This window comes from Budorcas taxicolor, chromosome 5 (genome assembly GCF_023091745.1).
Source record: "Budorcas taxicolor isolate Tak-1 chromosome 5, Takin1.1, whole genome shotgun sequence".
NCBI classification, from domain to species: Eukaryota; Metazoa; Chordata; class Mammalia; order Artiodactyla; family Bovidae; genus Budorcas; species Budorcas taxicolor.
The window spans coordinates 28,430,749-28,438,393 of NC_068914.1; the positions used below are offsets into that span (position 1 = coordinate 28,430,749).

General features: G+C 37.9%; 1 non-coding gene across 1 annotated transcript; it reads left to right on the top strand.

The window, feature by feature from the left end:
* The first annotated feature begins 7,021 nt into the window (after positions 1-7,021).
* On the top strand, positions 7,022-7,128 carry LOC128049077 (U6 spliceosomal RNA). The gene has a single exon (XR_008199450.1). It is a non-coding gene; the product is annotated as a U6 spliceosomal RNA (small nuclear RNA).
* Positions 7,129-7,645: the final 517 nt, after the last annotated feature.

Below are 7,645 nucleotides of genomic sequence, written 5' to 3' on the forward strand. Positions count from 1 at the left end.
GTGTATGCAAACTGCAAGGACTGGGGAAACATGCCCTGTCAGGGTCATTTTTTTTTAATAATGGGCCCAGTATCTGGTTAAAAATTATGATAACCATAAGATTTTATTTTAATAGATTCTTTCAGGAATTGCAAAAAAAATTAGTTTTTTTAGTTGCCAAAAAACCATAAAACATTCTAAATGATGGTTTTAAATATTAACTACTATCTTGAGTAGGTAAATACCACAAAGGATATATTTCTCCAGGTATCACTGGCTTTTTCCCCTCTAATTAGATTTCTTCATCTTATTAACTCTTTTGCTGGCAGCTGTCATAGTGAGATTAAACTTCATAGGAAACTCTGTAAACCTTAATGTCACAAGTACTCTACATTTTACATAAATAATGTCAGGATTATAAACATTACATTATGGAATCAAATATAATATTATATAAAATCTATGGGCTTATGCATTTCAACTTCTTGCTATACTACTTATAAAACTTGTCACCTAAGTAAGATTTACTTAATGTCCTTAAGGCTTAGTTTATCTGCGCAATGTGCATGATAACACCAATTTTACAAGAATCTGGTGACGATTAAATGAGATAAGTATGGTCAAGTCCACAGTGACTGCTACTTGGGGCCGAGTAAATAACAGTCTGTTCCCTTTATTCTTTCTGTCTATAATGTCAAACAATAACTCATGTCATAACATCAAACCCTTAGCATGCTTTCCAACCTTCAAACTACTCATTGACTTTAAGGGAATAGAGTTTAATACCCTAAACCAGGGGCACAAATTAGGAAGGAATGCTCCAAAGATAAAATTTTAGCGATGTTAGAGAACATGTCTTTTTTTATTCTTTACAATATCTTCTCAGGAGAACATATTGCCTGGAACCATGTTGTGGAGGCTTCATAGAAATTTACTGAATAAGTGAATGAGTGAACAAAGATCAGAGATCTTGAATATCATTCAGTACATTCACCTTATTCATCTTATATTTTTTAGTATAAGGTGAATATACACAGATACATAATATAAAATTCACCACTTTAACAATGTTAAAGTGAAAACTTCAATAGCTTTTAGTATATTCACAGTGTCGTACACCCAACACCACTACCTGGTCCCAGCTTGTTTTCATCACCACCAGACTCTACTCCCTGCCAAAAAAATCCTGAACCCATTGAACAGTCACTTCTCTTCCCCCCACCCCAGTCCCTGTCCATCTCTAATCTGCTTTTAGCCTCTATTAGGCACCTTTTTCTGCTGACTATAAAGAGTTTATCCCAGGAATGCATATTAATTTCACAATTTAAAAACTGATAAATATATTACATCATACTAAAAAAATAATAAAGAAAACAATCATCTAAATATGCAGAAAGGATTGGATAAAATTCAATATCCATTGCCAGTAAGAACTCAGCAAACCAGGAATAGGGAAACATTGCTTTTCACCATCATATGGAATGGTAGTAGCAGTGTTTCATGGATGGCTTTCCTGGTGTTAAGATGCCACTTGTATTCCTAGCCACCTTATTCTTTTTTTAAATTTATTTATTTTTTAATTAAGGGATAATTGCTTTACAGAATTGTGTTGGTTTCTGCTAAACATCAACATGAATCAGTTAGAGGTATACATATGTCCCCTCTGTCTTGAACCTCCCTCCCATCTCCTTCCCCACCCCACCCCTCTAGATTGTTAGAGTCCCAGTTTGAGTTTCCTGGGTCATACAGCAAGTTCCCGTTCTTGCCATCTTATTCTTAAATGAAGGGAAGCTCGGGGCTAGAGACATCACATGACTTTCCAGCTTACACAGTCAGTAAACATCAGAGCTGGGGATCAGTTAAAGTTTGATTTCCTTTCTAGAGCATCATTGTGCACTGCTTCATATACAGATTTGAGCAGCTTCTACATTAAGAAGTACCACTCACTTTTGCCCTCTTTTTCAGAAATGTATAAGACAATAGTTCATCCTGACTTCTCCCCTTAAGTGAATGACAGAAAGAAGGCTCTCCATTTTTCAAAATGTGTTCCAAGAGTAACACATGGTCTCAGGCACAATGTTAAGTGTATTACAAACATCTAACTCATTTCGTTCTCACTATACCTATGAGATGGAGACAAATATCTAATTTTTCAGGTGAGGAAAACGCAATACAAAGAATTTAAATGACTCACAAACGATCAAAGAGCTAATAAATTATAATTTCAATGCTGTTAATAGGACTTAATTTTTTCAAGTGGGAGGATCTGAAAATAACACAGATTTAGGGAATGTGGAAATCAGCAATTAATCATTGTTGTACACTGCAGTATTTCTCGGGGCTTGTAATGATTCAATTGCTTTTAATGGGTGAACACTCTTTAATTGATTAGTCATAAATTTGTGACAGGAGAATACAGGATATAATATTTTTAAAACATATTTGAGCTAAGGAATCTTAAAAACCAACTTACTGAGTTAATATTTTACAAGCAGTAAGTAAACTATCAGTGAATAGTTTGATAAGTTTTGACAAATGTTTCAGTTCACTTCAGTTCAGTCACTCAGTTGTGTCCGACTCTTTGCAACCCCATAAACCGTAGCACTCCAGGCCTCCCTGTCCATCACCAACTCCTGGAGTTCACCCAAACTCATATCCATTGAGTTGGTGATGCCATCCAACCATCTCATCCTCTGTTGTCCCCTTCTCCTCCTGCCCCAATCCCTCCCATCATCAGTCTTTTCAAGTGAGTCAGCTCTTCACATCAGGTGCCCAAAGTATTGGAGTTTCAGCTTCAACATCAGTCCTTCCAATGAACACCAGGGCTGATCTCCTTCAGGATAGACGGGGTGGATCTCCTTGCAGTCCAAGGGACTCTCAAGAGTCTTCTCCAACACCACAGTTCAAAAGCATCAATTCTTCGGTACTCAACTTTCTTTATAGTTCAACTCTCACATCCATACATGACCACTGGGAAAACCATAGCCTTGATTAGATGGACCTTTGTTGACAAAGTAATATCTCTGCTTTTGAATATGCTATCTAGGTTGGTCATAACTTTCCCTCCAAGGAGTAAACGTCTTTTAATTTTATGGCTGCAATCACCATCTGCAGTGATTTTAGAGCCCCCCAAAATAAATTCTGACACTGTTTCCCCATCTATTTGCCATGAAGTGATGGGACTGGAGGCCATGATCTAAGTTTTCTGAATGTTGAGCTTTAAGCAAACTTTTTCAATCTCCTCTTTCACTTTCTTCAAGAGGCTCTTTAGTTACTCTTCACTTTCTGCCATAAGGGTAGTGTCAACTGAATATCTAAGGTTATTGATATTTCTCCTGGCAATCTTGATTCCAGCTTGTGTTTCATTCAGCCCAGCATTTCTCATGATGTACTCTGCATAGAAGTTTAATAACCTGGGTGACAATGTACAGCCTTGACGTACTCCTTTCCCTATTTAGAACCAGTCTGTTGTTCCATGTCCACCTCTAACTGTTGCTTCCTGAACTGCATACAGGTTTCTCAAGAGGCAGGTCAGGTGGTCTGGTATTCCCATCTCTTGAAGAATTTTCCACAGTTTGTTGTGATCCACACAGTCAAATACTTTGGCATAGTCAATAAAGCAGAAATAGATGTTTTTCTGGAACTCTCTTGCTTTTTTGATGATCCAATTGATGTTCGCAGTTTGATCTCTGGTTCCTCTGCCTTTTGTAAATCATGTAAGAATTGAATCGCCAGTCTATGTCTGACGCAGGATACAGCATGCTTGGGGCTGGTGCATGGGGATGACCCACAGAGATGTTATGGGGAGGGAGGTGGGAGGGGGGTTCATGTTTGGGAACACATGTAAGAATTAAAGATTTTAAAATTAAAAAAATTAAAAACTATAAAAAAATAAAAATAAAAATAAATAAAAATAAAATAGTCCACAAGAAAAAAAAAAAAAAAAAAAACCAGCTTGAACATCTGGAAGCTCATGGTTCATGTATTGCCTTGGAGAATTTTGAGCATTACTTTACTAGTGTGTGAGATGAGTCCAATTGTGTGGTAGTTTGAGCATTCTTTGGCATTTCCTTTCTTTGGGATTGGAATGAAAATGGACCTTTTCCAGTCCTGTGGCCACTGCTGAGTTTTCTAAATTTGCTGGCATATAGAGTGCAGCCCTTTCACAGCATCATCTTTGAGGATTTGAAATAGCTCAACAGGAATTCCATCACCTCTACCAGCTTTGTTCGTAGTGATGCTTCCTAAGGCCCACTTGACTTCACATTCCAGGATGTCTGGCTCTAGGTGAGTGATCACACCATCATGATTATCCGGGTCGTGAAGATCTTTTCTGTACAGTTCTTCCATGTATTCTTGCCACCTCTTCTTAATATCTTCTGCTTCTGTTAGGTCCATACCATTTCTGTCCTTTATTGAGCCCATCTTTGCATGAAATGTTCCCTTGATAGCTCTAATTTTCTTGAAGAGATCGCTAGTCTTTCCCATTCTATTGTTTTCCTCTATTTCTTTGCATTGATCCCTGAGGAAGGCTTTCTTATCTCTCCTTGCTATTATTTCAAACTCTGCATTCAAATGGGAATATCTTTCCTTTTCTTCTTTGCTTTTTGCTTTTCTTCTTTTCACAGCTATTTGTAAGGCCTCCTCAGATAGCCATTTTGCTTTTTTGCATTTCTTTTCTTGGGGATGGTCTTGATCCCTGTCTTTTGTACAATGTGACGAACCTCCGTTCATTGTTCATCAGGCACTCTATCAGATCTAGTCTTTTAAATCTATTTCTCACTTCCACTGTATAATCATAAGGGATTAGATTTAAGTTATACTTGAATGGTCTTGTGGTTTTCCCCACTTTCTTCAATTTAAGTCTGAATTTGACAATAAGGAAATCATGATCTGAGCCACAGTCAGCTCCCGTTCTTGGTTTGCTGACTGTATAGAGCTTCTCCATCTTTGGCTGCAAAGAATATAATCAATATGATTTTGGTTTGACCATCTGGTGATGTCCATGTGTAGAGTCTTCTCTTGTGTTGTTGGAAGAGAGTGTTTGCTATGACCAGTGCATTCTCTTGGCAAAACTTGACATGGAACCACCAACATAATCAAAGTAAGGAAGGCACTCCATCAGTCCCTTCTCAGAGGATTTCCCCACATCTGGTCTCAGACATTAGGTCTGTCTTCCTTCATTCAATGCAAAGATTTTGAGGTTCAGCCAGGTTTTTGCATGTTATTTTAGCAGTCTGTTCCTCTCATTGCACTGTATGGTGACACCACAATATGTTTGTTCATCTATTAATGAATATCTCTGTTTTGTTTTGATGGACTATCTTCTACTTTGGAAGTCACTGACATGAATCTTAGCTAAGGATGGATTCTTAAGAACTCTTTTGGAGAAGCAGAAACCAGAGAAGTCACATATGCAAAAATTTTTTCTGTCATGTGGTAGCTGAGATACAGAAGGAAAAAAAAAAGAGCTGGGAGCCCCTTCATGTCGACATTTTGTTGAGCATTTAATGAAACTTACTTCATTAAATTCTTGAATGTTAGGAAGTCATTCTAAGGACCAAAGTCAGAAAGTATTTTGTGGCAAAGAGTGTGTGTGTGTGTGTGTATGCACACGTGTGTGTGTGTGTGTGTGCATGCATGTGCTGTATTAAATACTACAGAGAAGTAAAAGAAATCTTCACCTCTCTCAGGATGAATGGACCAGGTTTTTGTGACAGAATGTTAATCTAGCTTCAGTCTGTACATTAATGGCAAATGCTTTGTTGAATGTAATTAATAAATATGAAGGATTAAATGTTGAGTCTGATATCTATTGACCTTGTAATTCTACAGACCTTACAGGCAATAAAATGTCCGTGTATGTTGTACTGAGTCTGTGTCTTGTTTTTACAATTATCTTTGTAACTGGTCTTACTCAGTTATCATTCCAGAGAGTTCCTCTTCCCTATTACAGCACTAATAAATTAGGGGTTCCATAAGTGCCTTTGTTCAGATTCATTTTCTTCTTTCCGTTAATGAACAGCCATCTGCAGCTGCTCCTCGATCTTAATCCATCTGCATGGAGATGCCATTGTTACATACAGCATTCTATAAATATTGTTATGCTGACAAGCAGACTGCAGGTGGGGGGGTGATATTTTTATTATTATTATCCCTGATTAAGAGACAGGCCAGACTGACAACACAAGGGCTCTGAGGTCCCTTCTCTTCTGTAAATTGTCTGTTCACATAATTATATTTCTAGTAACAATATTACGGTATGCATTACAATCATCATTGTGGTTGTTATTTGTTATTCACTGAGTACCACTTCTGCATTCTGCAGCATGCAAGGCACAGCATGTAGGAAGATAGAGTTCAGACTTGAAAGGATTAAATATTCATATTGTAAAAAGCAATCTGATCACCCTAAGAGAACTGAGCTGTTAAAGCATACATGGTGTCCTGTGCCATATTTTTATGCCATGGACTATAGCAAAGGAGTTATATTGCATCCTCCATATGTCAACCCTTCTCTTACACATAGAAATTGGTCTGAAGTTCCTAAGGTAAAGCAGCACATGAGAAGAGAAACGTCTTCATTTAAATTCAGAATATGAATGCTTTTTTTTAATGAGACAGCTTGAGAGATGACAAGTTCACAATTAGTGGGAAGAACTTTCATTACCAATGACTTAGGTGACTTCTCCTCAGCAAAGTGGAAGAGAAAGAAATGATTCAGCTGGTTTGGGAGAGAAAAAAAAATCTACTTACTGTGTACCTAATATATAGTAGGTGCTGGGAACACAGTCGTGAACAACATAGCAAGTTTCCTACCTGTAGGGAGGTTGTGCTCTAGTGGATCAAGTTAGACGCTGAACAAGCGATCACAATTGTGATTATGCAAAAGTAAAAGGGGCTGTTGAGTGTGTAATGGGAGGGCCCAGGAGAAGGAAGGCATTCAAGAAGTTGACCTGTAGCAGGTTGGGCGGTGACCCCTATGTTCACCTCAATCCCCAGAACCTGTGAATGCTGACTTGTTCAGAAAAAGGAGTTTTTGGTGCTTGCTTTTGCAGCACTTATACTAAAGCTGGAATGATACAGAGAAGATAAGCATGGCCCCTGCACAAAGACGACACACAAATTTGTGAAGCGTTCCTTTTTTTTTTAACACAAATATACGGAATCTAGAAAATGGTACTGATTTGCAGGGAAGGACTACAGATCCAGGCATAGAGAATGGACTTATGGATACAGCAGGGGAAGAAGAGAGTAGAATGAATTGACAGAGTGGCATTGACATATATACATGACCATGTGTAAAATAGATAGCTAGTGGGAAGCTGCTGTACAGTACAAGGATCTCAGCTCTGTGCTCTGGAACAACCTAGAGGGGTGGGATGGAGGCTCAAAAGAGAGGGGAGATGTGTATATGTACACTTCACTGTGAAGCAGAAACCAATACAACATTGTAAAGCAATTATCTTCACATTTTTTAAAAAAATGATTAAAAAAAAAAAAAAGGAAAGCAGTAGGACCCACTTTGGACAGTAAAGAAAAAAATAGAAAAAGGAAAGCTAAGAAGGAAATGTGGAGATCATTCTGGATTCTTGGGTGAGCCCTAAATCCAGTAACAAGAGTCTTTTTAAGAAAAAGGCATTGACTTCCCCAGCAGTCAAATGGT